This window comes from Lissotriton vulgaris, chromosome 1_1 (genome assembly GCF_964263255.1).
Source record: "Lissotriton vulgaris chromosome 1_1, aLisVul1.2, whole genome shotgun sequence".
NCBI lineage: Eukaryota > Metazoa > Chordata > Amphibia > Caudata > Salamandridae > Lissotriton > Lissotriton vulgaris.
The window spans coordinates 275,287,822-275,304,580 of record NC_141685.1 but is presented as its reverse complement, the minus strand read 5'-3'; the positions used below and the strand labels follow the sequence as shown (position 1 = coordinate 275,304,580).

Below are 16,759 nucleotides of genomic sequence, written 5' to 3'. Positions count from 1 at the left end.
AGTAAATTGTTACTCGGCCTCGGCCTTCCCTCGCGGAATCCATATTTCGCACCTCGACTGTGATGTCACTAGTGTCAGTGTCTCTTTAGCCTGTGGGCCCAGGGCCCACTACTTAACACTGTGCAAGTCTGTTTTGTTGAACTTTTAGCTCGTTGCAATCATTGATTTACCGCTGGAGGGACAACTTCTCGCAAAGCATTCTATTTAGCAGCAAATCTAGAACCGAGGTAACCTGGAATTAAAAAATCCAGTTAACAAAACAAGCTAAAATTAATTGGGCACTTTTCGGCAATCAACAACGAACCTCACTGTACTCGTTTATATAACATCTGCTGGCAACACCCACCATTGAGTAGCATAGTAAGGCATCCAGAAATAGACCGTGACATTACTTCATACTACTTATTTAAACGAGTTTCATATCAAGATCCCAAAATCTCATTATTATTTCTCAGCGCTCCAACCGTTCTTCATTACAACAGCAGACTTCCCTCGTATCTTACATTTACATTGCTGTGGCGGCTTCCCTTTATAAGAAACCTTCTAGACAAATAGTAAAGAGCTATTCTAAATAATGTAGGTGCAATTTCCCGTGGTAGCGCTAAAAAATAACTACTTTTGATAGGTCCCCTTTAATATAATAATTGTTGATTGAAATGGAAAGGAGTAAAAGATCTGAGGGTGCAAAAATAAGTTATTATTGACAATTTAACAAAGAAAAACAAAGAAAAGAAGTCCATGGCATTGCACAGAAAATATGCAAATATTAGTACCTCGGCCACGCCCTGCTTGAGATCCGACAAACCAAACACCTCACTGGTTTAGAATGGCTCGCCATTGGTTTGGACGTCACTGGAATGAGAGGCGTGGCGTCCATGCTGGATCGGGTTGAAAGACTTAAAACCGGGAAGATATTTTGCAAGCAAGCGGCCATGACAGATTGGGGTAAAATGTCGGCCTTGACAGAATGACGATAAAGTTGTCTCGCGCACATGTCTGAGGAGCTCTTTTTCCGCCGAACAACTAACTGCTCTCATCAGTCTGTCCAACTTTATTATGTTTCTACCAGGAGGGTTCAGGACAACTATCTAAAAGAACAGATGTCATTTCTCTGTATTCTAATGAGGGTTTATTTAATGCCTCTATATTTTGCACCAGGTCCTGATGAGACCCACTGATTCACTCTTAAATCGGTAAAAACATTGGGGCATATTACCAGGCAAATGCAATAGCATTTAAAATATTATACATCAAGCTGCAGTTCACCTCGTCGTCCCAAGATGTCCCTGATGAGTAAAATTAAAAAAACATTGAAACCCTTTCATGAATGCTAAAAATTATGCTAAGCTTATCCCATAATGCTTTGCAGGGCCTTTTAGTTGTATGTTTGCCCATAACTGTGCTTGGGGTGGTTATAAGAGAATGGGACCTCCACTGAATTACTATTTAAAGGGAGCAGGAATGTATAGAACCTGGGAAGAAAAAACAACACTTGTGACGGAATGCCCCCAGCGATTGTCACGCCCCCAGCACACACCCACAGCACAATGCAGACACGCCCACAAGGGACTACTTTGCTGGCACGGTTCTTTTACATTTTAAATGTATATGGTGGGCGTCTGCATAGCCTATGTCCTTCTGCTGCAACTGCCCTTTCCAACGCTGTATTGGGTGTTGTGATTGGTGCTCTGGTTCCCGAGTTTACCTGGCCAAAAGGTGCAAGTTCTCTCTTTATAATAGTAGTATAGATAAGCACCATTTGTTCCTCTAAACAAGACCTCATCAACCCAAAACAGTTTCGAAACAGCGTGCTCCCACAAGGTGACAATATAAGCAAAAACGATAAGCTCACAAAGTTGGATTAAAAGATGATGTTTCAGCTAAATATGTAACATGGTTTATTTACGACAAAGACTTTGAACTGACCACATATTATTAAACCAACCTCCCATTCAGAAAGAAAGGGGGTTGGCCTGATGTTGTGTCTAACCGATTCTGTCCATCAAACATAGGGAAACTAAAGTAAATCACCTTCCAAGAAGACAAGCTTCTCAGTTTTCTCAGTCCCAGTGAGTTTCTCCTCTTAAAGACCAAAAAGCATAAGTAAAATTGATATTAACATGAGCATGTGGAAAACTACGGTCTCGTAAGAGCAAACTATGCAAACAGGTTCAAGAATTAACCTGGCCCTCCTCTAATAGTCAAGAAGGGAGATAGACTAGTTCAGTGGAAAGTATCAAACACATGATATGGTTTGCAATGTGTATAATAGCCTGATAAAATATTAAATATCATTCTTCTACACCATACACATCTGACTGTGTCAGATATAGTTCACAAGCCCCACAGAGAAAACCAATGTCATACCTGTATTTAAAAAAGAGATGTTCCATACACAAGCGTTTTAATGGTAGTTGGTGTCTATAAGTTTCTGTGGAATTTGAAATTGAATGTATCTTTCATTTGATTATGTATAATAAAATGCAAATGACGAACAGACCCCAGTTGTCTGTCTCAGAGCTAAAGGATCCCTGGGTGAGGATACTAATTGTACTATTGATGAAGTGGCTAAAGATCTGTGTATCGAACAGGATTATACCAATGATAGTGGCCTACGAGCTCTCAGTAAGTTTGTCCCACATGGTGCAAATCTAGCCAGTATTGACACATTTCATCAATTGATCACTAAAGATATCTTTAGCCTTGAAGACGAACTTTGTGCATCTCCCAAGAAGTACGTTACAGATAATCTAACCAAATTGAAAAGATCTGCGCTTTCAAATTTTGTGAGTGATGATTCAGTAATCATTCATGAAGCAGATAAAGGAGGGAACATTGCCTTTTCAAACCGAGCTGATTATGACAGTGAATCATACAGACAATTGAATGATATCACTTGCTATAAAAAAAACTGGATCATCATCCATAAATCTCTGCTACTCTTCTTATCAATGAGAGACTCAATCATTGGAGAGAAGTGGATCTTTTGTCAGATACTGAATTGAAAGGTTTGTTAGGAATTTAGTTGGATTACCACCAAGCACACCACTGATTCCCCTTAGAAGTGACCTTAGGTTGGAGCCAATAGAGGAGATCATAAGCTCATGACCCATTGTATACTGGAAGAGTTTGTGGTCAGCATTGGAAATGGCGTTTTATAGAGCAGAATTTGCTGAGGTGTGGACCTCCCTTAAAAACAAAAAGATCCCATGGCTTCTACATATTAGGACTGTTAGCACCCGGATAGGTTATCCGCAACTCTGGGAAACATCCGAGATGTCATGTCCTGGGATATCGAAAAAAGAACTCCAAACTCAGATCCGTATGGAGAACTTCCTTGCATTACAGAGGTCTGCAACTTTCGGTAGGCTATCGTCAGAGTTCCTCCTTGTTAAAGTAGAACCTAAATTTGAGGAATTCATGGACGTAATACAACCTCAGCTTGCGAAAAAGCTCTATCTCCAGCTAAGGCATGGTACCTTACCGATTAGGTCTTTTACATCCAAATGGTCAAAGTCAAGCAAAGAAGCCTGCCCGGCATGTGACTATAAAAACGAAAATTTGGTTCATGTAATGCTTTTCTGTCCTGCATATTCAGTAATTAGAAGATGTTGGTTGATACCAATATGCAGGAACCTTAAGCTTCGACATGTCACCCAGGCGTGCCGGATTTTGTTTTACGATACCCATCCCCCCATTGTGTTTGCCGTATCTCGATACCTATTCAGTATGTGGCGCAGAAGACAAGGTTTTGTAACTTCTTTGTAAAATTCATGGCATCTTTTATTGATACTCTTTGATATCTCAAATGTTTAATTCTTTTTTTAACAACAAATGATCTGTTTATTATTTATTGTTTTAATACTTGCTGCTCGTATGAATTTTATTTGCACTTTTATGGTCTTTGACCGAAATAAAGTTATCAAATGAATGAAATTTCTGTTAGTTACCTGTCTGAGATTCCTTTGTCTATATCTCCTACCTAAGATCCATAAAAAAGGAGCCTTTCCCCCAGGCCGTCCGATTATTTCTGGAAATGGTTCCTTGACAGAACAGCGTTCACAGTACGTGGACTCTTTGCTTAAACCCTTGTTGGTGAAACTTCCCTCATATATCAGTTATACCACGGACATACTGAATAAATTTGAGGGCATTGTGTGGGACAAAAGAATGTGGTTGATCACTTTAGACCTTGAGTCTCTTTATACATGTATTATGATAACATATGGATGTATGGCAATGGACTTCTTCCTTTCGAGACCTAGGGCAAATGATTATGAACATAATAATATGCTCTTCGAAATGGTGACACTGATTCTTACAAACAACTACTTCCTGTTTGATGCCAAATGGTTCCAACAACTCCAAGGAACAGCAATGGGGTCTAAATGTGTCCCATCGTATGCAAACCTGTTCATGGGTTAGGTCGAACACAGACATTTATGGGCGACTGCAGCGACCCAATAATACAATGGATGTCCACTATTGAGGTCGATATATAGCCAATATAATTATTGTCTAGACAGGTACAGAAGCTAGCTTTCAGGAGTATTTTGTATACCTGAATACAAATCCATACAATGTCAGGTACACAATAATGATGTCACAAACAAGAATTCAATTCCTGGATGTGGAATTCTATATCAAGGATTCAAAGGTACATAGTACCCTTTTCCACAAAAAAATCTTGGAGAATAGTATTTTAAATTATCAAAGTGCACATCCGCTATGTACTAAGCGAGCAATCCCCTAAGGGGAACTCGTACGCATGCGCAGGAAGTGCAGAGAGGAAATGCACTTTGAGTAACAAGCCAGTCAGGTTGTCACTAGACTGAAAGCAAGAGGACATAAGGAAAGTAAACTCAATCAAGGTTTTCAGAAAACTCGTAAGCTCAATCGTTGTGAGACCTTGAAGATTAAGGAAGCTAAGAAAAGTGTATATGTTGGGCTATTTTGCCTTTATTGATCTATATATCATCTTTGTTGCCTCTCAGATCTTTGTATCATTTACTATAAATTGTACTGCTTGCTGCAAACTCACCCATAATGCTTTGTGGGTTCCTCAACTTTAAAATACCTTTTCGTTCAAGGTGATAGGACCAGCACCAACATCTTCAGTGTTGTGGCCTTGTTTTTCTTGTCAACTTCTAGGTCCTTACCCTAAGTTGGAGGGGATCTAAAAAGCATCACCTTCCCTGCCTTCCAATGCATTTTCAATGTTTCTCATGGCAGGAGCTTTACAGCTGGGAGTGGTTTGTTCTCCAGGGCTTTGTGCATGGTAACTTTGTAGAAGGCCTGGAAGGTTCATGTGGGTACTCTCTCTAGGGGCTGATTGTATGGTTGCAATACAATGCTCTTTCACAATGCAGTTTAGCTGTTATGACTTCCCTCCCTTGACCTCTATTATTTGTGTTTGATCCTATATTTAGTTATCCACTCCCAAACATTTTAAATGTATTCTCTCACATTGTTTTCATTATGCTATCCTTTCCAGACAAGAGGAAACATTGTTTTACTCACATTACCTTACTTTTGCAGAGCTCCCGCTTGAAAGGTTTGTATCTAGGGATGAACACAAAGCTTGCCTTTCTACTGTGAATCCTTCTCAGTGTTGGAGTCATCCTGTCCCATTGCTCAAAACCCAGCGCCACCCTATTGTGTTCCTTTCAGTGGAAGCAGAGTGGGCTTACGTTATGTCATGAGATACACGATTAGCACATGTACACTTTGATTTTTTTTGTTGCCAATACTACACAGTATCTTGCCAATACTGAAGAGCATCGCCAAAAGCACTGCCAAACCAGCAGGGCCCAAAGGTGAGACCTATTGGTTATGCCAATGTTTGTTATCAATGTGATGAAGAGGCTGGCTGGGGTCTGCCATTACTCCCTTAATGTGTATGAATAATGACTGAAAATACATATAGATTAAAAAAAACATGGATATATTTTTTTTACTTAAGTCATTTCAGTAGAATTTTTCCTATATTCAGAATAGCTTTAAATCCGTACATATTGTCTTGTGTTCTGGACCATCGAGCTCCTCCTGATTGGTAACGTTTTTACTGTTAAACCACTGGACTAGAAGTATTGTGTGGTGGATACCCCCTTAGCTAAAAATAAAAGAAGCCTTTTTTGTTTCATCTGTGCCATTGACTGGTAACTCGACGATATCTGCATACGTAAATTCAGAAAGCATTTCTTGTGAAATGACAACACACTCCTCTCTTACTCCCTTCTTCTAACCCCTTGAGCAGCAGAATGGAGTTAAAAGCGCTGCTCCTGTCAGGTGCGGCTCGCAACTTCAAAATCGGTGCACACGGAGCACTGTAAAACTCACCCATATTTACTCCTCTCTTGGACGACGATGATGGGCAGGAAAGGAAGGTGGGATTCTCCCTGCATTCGAATCCAACCAATGCAGCTCCAGGATTGGTTAGAGTAGGCTAACCCAGAGCTCATTTTGAGGCTGTTGGCCTGTCCCTGCAATCCGTTGGCTGTTTTACAGCGCTGGGATTATACAGGCTGAAGTGCGCAAGTCAGATTGGCCGACTGTAGACAGCCGGCCAATCTGACATGCCCACTGAGCACCTACACCGTTATCCTGGAATCTGGAGGAATCTGCCCCGCCCGGCTGGCAGCACAGAATAATAAAATGATAATGACCATTTTATTATTCTGTGTGTACCTGCTGTGCTTGGAGCAGGCAGGGTGACGCTCCTCTGCCTTAACGGAGGAGCCGCCACTGGCTCCTGTCGAACGCCCACTGATTTGGTTAAAAGGAGTGGATGGTGGTGGAGGGGTTCTGTGTTAAAGCACTGCTGCTGGTGCATTGCCACCCTCTGAGCCGGGAGATGAGGAGTGGGTGAGTCCACTAATGATGTAGGTAAACTTGTCTGTTAAAAGGAGTGACCATGCATTTCTGCTCCGTTTGGCCATGTAGAGTCATTGTTGATAATTACGAACAGGGTTAGACCACACTGAAAGTACAGCAGCAGCATCTGCAGATTTGGGTGCCTCCTTCTTTACCACTGACACTTACATTCTTGTCCTTAAAGTTCATACATGTGTGACACTTCCACACATTCTTTCATCTTCATCATCAGCTCTAGCAACCAGCAAAAGAAAAACTACAAATCCCAAAATGCAGAAAAAAGGTTGAGGTTATATGCAGAGTATACAAAAGGTATATATGTCTGAAAAAAGGTTGAGGTTGCATGCAGATTATAGAAACGGTATATAAGGTTGAGGTAGTGTACAGCCATAAAAAGGTGGGAATGAGGTGAATATTTTGTCCATCAAGTGGAGGGGAGAAGCTTTTACCAACACTTGAGGATTAATGACGTCTCTTTCCTTAAGCGTGAGCACAGTTAAGCTCCTAAAGAAAGCATAAGTGGGGTTTTATTTATGGACAGCAAACCGTGGAGGCTCCTCCAAACAATACCACAAGTCCATTTGAATATGAACCTGGGTAGGAAGATCCACCCCCAAAGGGATCACCTAGTAGTTACCAACCCATAACATCCACATCCAGAATCAAAGGGTCCAGCAGTACCTCTACATGGAATCATCGAGACTTACCCATCCACAACATGTAATATTCAAAGAAAGAAACATGTTCAAGGAAGCATGTGAGGTGCAAGCAGATATGCATGGGGTGCAGTGTGATTGAGACCATTGTTACCTTTTCTCTTAGCCATTTTCTCATTGTCGTTTCCCATTTAAATATTTAATCCCTTCCTTTAGTATTTCCCTTTTAATAGTTGTATACTTTTGGTTAGTGCACATGCAGATCTGTTAGGTATTCCATTTAGAATTGTTGATCTCTGAACTGTACTGGGATTATTCTGCTTGGATATCTGCAGCGGGAAGTACTGTGCTGATTTCTAGTAAACCATCTTCCTTCTACTTGGATTTATTCTTCATTTACAACAACCATGCAGAAAAATATTGAGGGATATGGAGAAACAGGACGGGCATGGTGTGCAGGGTGATGTGGTAGGAAGCGAGACAGACAGTTGGCCTGCTGTTTCTTGGCTCTATCTGCAATGTGATTGCGATTTGCAAATTGTGAATCGCAAATTGAGAATAACTTCCCATTCCTTCCTATGGGCCTCCTGGCCCATGGAAATGAATGGGAAATTATTCCTTAATTGCTATTAGCAATTTGCTAATCGCAATTAAGGAATTTTAAGAAATCGCTAAAAAATAGCGATTTTCTTTATACATCCCAAATTGCAATTCTTAAATAGCGATTTCCAAAAAATCGCTATTTAAGAATCGCAAATGATGGTGATGATACATCTGCCCCTGTGTGTAATTTTATTATAAGGCCCAGGAAGTGGTATGGCATACCAAGATGGGAGAGCTTTCTCCACAGCGTCTGACGATCCACTTTATCAAACGCCGTGGAGGAATCAATGAAAGCTGTGTAGACTAACATGCTTCGTGAGAAAACATATTTCTCTACGATGGTCTGGACAGACGCAATGTTATCCAGCGTCCCATGGTTCTTTCTGAAACCTGCCTGTTCTGGGGTAAGATGTTCTGGTCTTGGGCACAATGCTGCAAATGCTGAAGTATACTTTTTGCAAATAATTTGCCCGAAGCATCCAGCAGCGTGATCTGTTTAAAGCTAGTAGGTGACCTTTTTGGGCCAGAAAGGCTCCCCATGCAGCTGGTTCCTTTTTAATTAGCATAATTGGGATACCGTCCGGTCCTTGTGCGCCAGAGGTTCTGGCATTCTTTATAAAGCCCATCACTTCTTCCCTTGACAGGGGACCATATTCAACGGAGACAGCCTCCTCTATTACAGGCATCTGAAAAGGCACTGAGGTGTTAAGTTTATATAGTAGTGAAATATAGTCCATCCACTCACTTTCTGGGATCGGAATGGGGAGGGCCCTCTGTCTAGAATTTTATATAGTAGTGAAATATAGTCCACCCACTCACTTTCTGGGATCTGAATGGGGAGTGCCCTCTGTCTAGAATAACTTGCTAGCTTGAAGAATATCAGGAAATGTAGAAAAGTAACAGGCCTTTCGGGAAGAGCTGAGGAACTCCTCGAGTCCTGAGCTCTAGTAACATGCTTTAGGTATAAAGGAATATGGAAAACGTGGGTATGTTGGTGCTTGGAAAGGGATTTGAATCCCGTGGAGGCTCCTATAGTTGAGGTTGTGAATTATCTGTAGAACAGTTTAATAGGAGTCTTAGCTACAGGACAACAAACTGCTACAGGTCCGCAGTTTTTTGCCGGGCACAATCAAGTCAATGGCAAGAACCCAGAAAGAAAATGCTGGTCTGTAGAGTAACTAATGGTATCAAGTTAAGGCAAACCAAAAAGACCTATGTATGAGACCCTATCCGCTTAACGCGGCGGCCAGCGGTTTTATTGAGTGGGCTGGGCTGCGTCGGCCAACAGACGTGCGCAGCACTACGGAGGTAGTGCCCGTGATGGCCGTTGGCCGATGGGCGCATGGAAGGGACTATAGGACATACATTTAGTTAAAGCAAACACAAGGAGATAATGGATGAAGCGATGAAACTTTTCAGACACTCACCCCCAGTCACTGATCTGAGATGAATCCATCATCGTTCTTTAGCACACTTCCCCACCCCAGTTCAGATCCAGCCATATGCAAATCAGTCTTGTCCCTGTTCCTTGTGGGAACAGTCCAGCCCGAACTTATTATATGTAATGTATGTTCTGTTCTAAAATGTTTTCATTCTGATGTAAAGGTCTTTCAAGTGCTGTGCGGAGTGGCATTGAAGGATGAATGCATAATGTTAGCCTCCTTGTCTTTAATGAAATTCATATTCTCTTGGCATTTAACCTGGTGAATCACTATTCTCTTCATGGGCGTTCTACTACAGGCCACCTCTTTTACCTGGTTGTTAAGCTCATACTTTACACTTCTGTGAGGAGCCATTTTGCATGTTAGAGGTTAAGTAGGTGAGGGGTCAATGGATGCAGAAACGCATTAAGATAGCTGCTATATTTAGCATATGTCCTATCACTGATCAGGGCAGGTGAAAAACAGGATGTGGTGTGGAGGAGTTGGACACCACTGATACTCAGGAAGTGCTTACCGTGGTTTGCACTTTAAGACTAGAGAGAGGCCTGCATCAGAGTCCTCTTCACCAAAACATCGCTTCACAATAAGAGCTTTCACAGCGCACAGTTTTCAAAGGTATTGCTGCTGTACCCCAGATATCAGTGATCCCAACCTCGCGATGAAAGGATACATCTCAGGGCCTCCGTTGTAGATCTACCTTTAGGGATTACGGTTACAAGAATATCTCTGGGTGTCTCTCAGACCTTTCTATTACACTTTGGGTTAACAGATTATCCTCAGGTCCTGGTCACTAACATTGAGAGATTACTAGGTTATCTCAAGGATGGTCTTAGTTTTTGACTTCACTATGAACCAAACAAGTACCAACTTTCATCGCCTGTCGATGAGCTCACCCATGCTTGTAGACATGTGAAGAAAGATTATCTAGACTTTTGATTCCTGTGCTGTCATTTGACCCTCTCAAAGACTTCCAGTGATGGTGTTAAATACTGCATTAGGGCCAGGTCTCCACTTTAGGTTGATACACCACTTGGCCCTTTATCCCCAGAAGAGTGAGGTGTCTGTGTGTGTGGGGTGCTGCATGGCTGCTCAAGAGGTGGGTTACTGCATTATGCAGTACCCCTTGAATGAAGGTAGCACCTGGTTTGTAGGATGTGCCAAAATCAAGTCTTCCCAGCTGTCAGCTTGTGGCTTGAATGAAGGAACCTCTGAATGAAAGATTGTAAGAAAGGGCATAGCTCCTGGAACACACTTTTACAAAGGGTCAGGGCTATATGCCTATTCTCCCGCATCCTGTGTTCAGCTGTGACAGGGCACCAAATTTGCAACTAGGTCAGAAATGCTTCATCATTGAACCAGAATGAATGTGCACTTTTTGGGATGCTGATTTCCAGGGACCTTGACTACACCTACATTAAGGTGCACCTAATTGAGATAGGATCCCTCAAAACTTTTGAGTGCAACATTACATCTGAGCTAATTGGCTTGTCACTAACTGCATTTCACAACATAAGCTAGCCCTGCAATGTAGGTATTAAAGTTTACTTTTCTGTGCCAAGGAGTTCTGTATACCAGTACAGAGGGAAAGACCGGCCAGTGACAGAAGAGTTGGCGGTTCTCCCTGAAGGAAAAGGGAACAAAACAAAAGGGCTGCTCTGTGTGTATCTGAAGGGAAGATGGTAGACTGCCTGCTGAGTTGAGACCCTGCCATAGTTGAACTCAACGACTGCTGAGGCCCTGCTGTTCAGAGCAGTGTCATGAGGGTTGCTTCCTACAGAGAGGAATCTGCCTGGGTTTGGAGTGTTGCTACCACGCTGCCCAACCCAAGAAAAAGAGCAGCCTGAACCACTGCACCTTCCTTGCATGGTCCCATGGGGAGAAATCACTCCATGTATTCTGGAGTTGCACCTGTAGAATGCCACACCACAATACAGCCCGAAACACCTGGGCTGTGGGGGGTAGTTAGTGGGGATATCTCGTGCCATTCGCTCATCACCCCTGGCTCACCCCTCCCCAGTAAAACACTTACAATGATTGGTGTCCTCAGCGTAGCTTTATTATTATACCAAACACCATTTTCAGTTGTGGTTAAAACTTCCCACCTTGACCATTTATTAATTCACACATAAATGCTGCGCCCATACATATGCGCCACAGTTTAACATATAGATATACAATATACAAATTGGCATCTCTAGAGGTGTGTTGTACCAGCAGGACACAAACAGCACCCCCTTTTCCCAAGCCACCAGCTACTAGGGTAGAGCCAGAGAGTCCAGGACCACCAGCAGGACGGCCCCCTCTCCCGCCTGCCTAGAGCTGCCATAATTGCCTCCCCTGCTCCAGGGTCAACCGCTTTTCCATCCAAAAGGAGTCCCCTAGCCTTTTCTCTTAGAAGGGACCCCGCCACAGGGCAAGACGCCCCTCTGGCAACCTTGCCCTCCCCCCCCATGCTCGCGCCCTGCCACTCTCCCAGGGTGTAAGGCAATGGCCCCCAGAATGGTTTGCACAAACACTTCCAGCCCTACCCTGGTGAGGTGCACATCCCCCGTCCGATACACATCTGAACTCAATGTCTGCAGCAAGCTATGTCTGATAACCAGGATCTGTGAACCCCCCAACAGCTTTTCCACCTCTCTATTCATCTTTTTCACTGATGTATTCATAGCTGTTGCTGGCACATCACCCCCCCATTCTCTCCTGGTGAGAACCTCTGACCAGATAATGGTTGTGTCTGATAATGTCCTTCTAATCCACGTAAGGAGAGAGAATAATGCCTCCTTGGCTCCCCGCCTGCCACCCGGGACCATGTTTTCGGCCCCCACATGAATAACCAGCACGTCTGGGATAGGCAGACCTTTATTGAGCGCACTACACAAGTGAGCCGAAACGTCCTCAGCCCGCAGACCTTCTATCCCTAACCAATTGTGGGTAATACCCAAGGCCCTTTGCGTCTTGTCAACCCCGGACTCTCCAAACCAATTCCCAGCTCTGAGTATGACCGAATATCCACACCAGCATACTTGCATCCGCTGCCTTGCCACCCCTGCAAGCGAGACCAAAGAAAAGAATAGAAAAGGAAAGTGCGTAAATACCAACCTGCCGCAATACCACCCCAACTACACCAGCTGCGGTCGCACATAACGCTCAAAACTTGCTGACTTCCACCTGCCCACTCTTTTGATTGCCCCCGGTGATAGACCCAATTCCGCTGCTGTAGTCGCCGCCCCAATACGGAACGAGTGTGACGTGAAATGAGCTAAGTCTTCACCCAACAGTTCCAGTGCCCGCTTGCAAATTCGCGTGAACTGGAATCTCGTCAGTGGCGTACCATCCTCATGCACCAACAGCCTATCATCCTCACATCCCGGCCTCATCTTCATGAAATTTTCCATCAACATCACCGGGCAGTAGGCCGCCCCCTGAACTGCTCTGAGGTGCACCCATACTCCCTTTCCTAGTGGGTCTGTCTTCGACCTCCGCACCCTCAACTGAAGCAAGCCCGCTGCCATCACCACAACACCAACAACCATTCCACCCTGTCAGTCCATCTTGGAGCTTGGCACTAATTCTGATACCCGGAATGCCCCAAAGAATGCTAATGAATATGCCAGCTGCAGCAATTGTACCTCATAATGCGACCAACATACCTTTGGCAACACCCCCAAGATATTCACCAACTTTTTAGAATCGATCGGTCTCCTGCTATCCTTTCCCGCTGGAACCAATCGTTCCCATCCTTTTATAGCCCTTCTAACTCTGAGGTCTTTGGTGGGATCCGTAACCCCTTTAATCCCTGCAAAGAAGGCTATAGCTGACAATTGTCTGCGTACCAGAGCCAAGGACCTACCCTCTCTCTCTGGCTGACTATAAAACTGAGCACCCCTTGCGGTGTAAATTCGTCCACATCCCCTTTACTCTGCACAACAGCCACGTAAACCTGCCAAGCCCTTTCATACCTACTCTTAGTCTTGGGAGCAACTGACGCCGCTATAAGATCGGAAGCAATGGGCCACCAAGATTCCACAGGCTTTCCGGGAAGGCCGTCATCTGAGCGTCTGCTTGTGGCCATCGCGCTCTGAATTCTGTCAACTTAAAACGAGACAGGGAGTCAGCTACCGTGTTAACCACACCTGGCACATGCTTGGCAATGAAATGCACATTACGTCTAAGACACTCTCGCACCAACACTTTCAGTAAACGGAGCACCCACGGACATTTTGCCCTTTGGTTATTCACCGCCAAAACCACTGACATACTGTCAGACCAAAACACAATTTTCTTGTTTTCCAGTAAGGTGCCCCATATCTGAAGAGCAACAATGATGGGGAATAACTCGAGGAATGTGATGTTGCGGACCAGCCCCCTCTCGAACCACTCCACCGGCCAGTGCTGCATACACCACCTTGCTCCCAACACTGCCCCAAACCCAACACTACCTGCCGCATCCGTATAAAGCTCCAACTCTCTATTGTCCTGCGCCGGTTGTTGCCATATTACCGACCCATTGAAGTGCTCCAAGAAATCCCTCCATGTGACCAAATCATCCTTTGTCTCCGGTGTCAGCCTAGTGTGGTGATGCTTTTCCTTCAACCCTGACATTGCCCTGGCTATATTTCTGGAAAAGACCCTGCCCATAGGTATCACACGCAGGGCAAAATTAAGCTGACCCACCAGTACCTGTAACTGATGCAGAGTAACCTTGCGTGCCCCCAAGCATTGTTCCAAAGACCCTTGAAATGCCCTGACTTTTTCTGGAGGTAGCCTGCACACCCCTCTGACTGTGTCTATCTCGATCCCTAGGAACGTCAATTGAGTTGTTGGTCCTTCTGTTTTCTCCACCGCCAGCGGCACTCCCAGTGCCCGCGCCATTTGCTGAAAACCCACCAATGCCTTCTGACACTCTGACGAGCCTGCCGGTCCCATAAAAAGGAAATCATCCAAGTAATGCACAACCTCTCGCGCGCCCATCACCTCCCGCACTGTCCATTCCAAGAAACGACTGAATGTTTCAAATACTGCACATGCAATGGAGCAACCCATGGGCATACATAGATCCACAAAGAAATTGCCACCAAAAGTGAATCCTAACAACCTAGTGTCATCCGGGTGGACCGGCAAGAGGCGAATGGCCGCCTCAATATCAGCCTTAGCCATCAGTGCCCCTCCCCCCAGCCGCTGCAATTTCAGAATCGCTGAGTCAAAGGTGGTGTAACGGCCTGCACACAGATCTGGATCCAAACCCTCATTGACTGAGCCACCCACAGGACTCGACAAGTTGTGAATGAGACGATATTTTCCAACTTCCTTTTTTGGCACCAGACCCAGTGGAGAACATACCAGGTCCTGCCTTGGCTTCGTCTTGAAAGGACCAGCCACCCTCCCCAACGCCAACTCCTTGCTAATTTTTTCCCAGGTTACTTCTGGATGCCGTATCACTGACCGTTGGTTGCGGGGGGAACTGCGCTCGGCGCTGCAGCAGAGGGAATGCGAAAACCATATCTAAAACCTTCATACAAAAATAGTGCTTCTGCCCCCTTTTCATACCTGGCGAGCAGCTGTGTTAATACTGAGAGGTGTATGGGTTTGGAGTGTTGCTACCACGCTGCCCAACCCAAGAAAAAGAGCAGCCTGAACCACTGCACCTTCCTTGCATGGTCCCATGGGGAAAAATCACTCCATGTATTCTGGAGTTGCACCTGTAGAATGCCACACCACAATACAGCCCGAAACACCTGGGCTGTGGGGGGTAGTGAACCCATACTTTGTTCAGGATATCCAAAGCACTTTTCCTTCCCAGTCAACTTTGTGGTCTAACGCCAGAGCACCATCTCCATCCCCTGGCTTCTTAGGCTGGGGGTTCCAAGCACAAGTGACCTGAAGCCTCTTGGATACACCGTGCCTCCTATGACGCAGTCAAGTGCAGATTCAAAAGGATGCATAAGAAAACAAACTTTGCAAGGTTAGAAATCTGACTTTTCTCACAGTCTCTGGTCATTAATCCTGGAGGGGCCTGCAGATGTTCCTTGTTCTTTACATCATTCCCACCCATCTATCAGAAATACTGCATTGAAGGTCAGGCAGCCAACCTCAGGTAGTGGGTGGAAAGATTTAACTGGTGGACTGCAGTGTTATTTTTACTACTCTTTTAAGTGTGAAGAGAATAAAATAAAAATCCTATATATTTTAAAGTAATACAATAACTGGGTGAGCCAATTATTGCGTGTAATCTATGACTGCACTACATCCGAATTTCCTTCCTCATACCACCTTACAAGAGCAAGTCTTGACTGTTCTACCTTTTTATCATCTGAAAACCTGTCACAAGGATGGCCCAGTGCCCCTGATCCCCACAGATCCCTGCAGGGGATTGATACCTCAACTGCTTCTGATGACCTTGGAACTGGAGCTTCTTGACATGGTTAAGCATCTGGTCTCTGCCTCACAAATCTACTCTCTGTATTTTCTCCCCCTGCAGCCTGTTAAATGCATCTCTTGAAGACTTTCTTTATGGTGTTCTCATCACCCATTATGACCATGCAGACCCCATATTGTAAAACCCCCTAGTAGCAGTGTTCTTCATGGTCTTCCCCTGAAGCTCCCCGCCTGTTGCCTGGGTGAAACTCACACTGCACGCCTCTTTGAGGATCTATCTACCCTACATGTTAGATTTAAAGTAGGTGAAGGGCCAGAAGATGAAGCAACGTAACGAGACGGCCGCTGTAATTTCCGTGTGTATCACTAGTGGTCAACTAAAACAGGATGTTGCGTCACAGCGGCTCAAGAAGTGTTTACTGTGGTTTACCATCCAGCACTATAGAGAACGCCTGCGTCAGTTCTCTTTACCACACATCGCTTCACAAACAGAGCTTTAAGAAGTACTGACAAGATCTCATAAGCTGACCTCCTCTACCCCAATGGGGGTTTCAGACCCAAGTTGCAGGATACGTACTGCTAACGTAGTCTCTGTGGGGCAGATTTACGACTTCTGGCGCATCTCTGCTAATCAGCAGAGATGCGCCAGAAGAGTTGCAACGCACCTGCCCACCCGTGCGCCACTACTGATGCGCCGCATTTACAATACGGCGCAACGTGGCGCTCGGATGGGCAGATGCGTGATGCATCCCCGGCGAAAATTTGGCGCATTGCTGGAGTTTCGTCGCAAGCGCGACGCAGCTCCATCAA

At 44.7% G+C, this 16,759-nt stretch overlaps 1 protein-coding gene and 1 pseudogene across 1 annotated transcript in view; one reads left to right on the top strand and one right to left on the bottom strand.

The window, feature by feature from the left end:
• Positions 1–16,759, top strand: part of BTBD19 (BTB domain containing 19) — a 1,094,395-nt gene that overhangs the window by 969,374 nt on the left and 108,262 nt on the right. The window lies entirely within an intron of this gene.
• Positions 518–570, bottom strand: LOC147746914 (U7 small nuclear RNA; annotated as a pseudogene).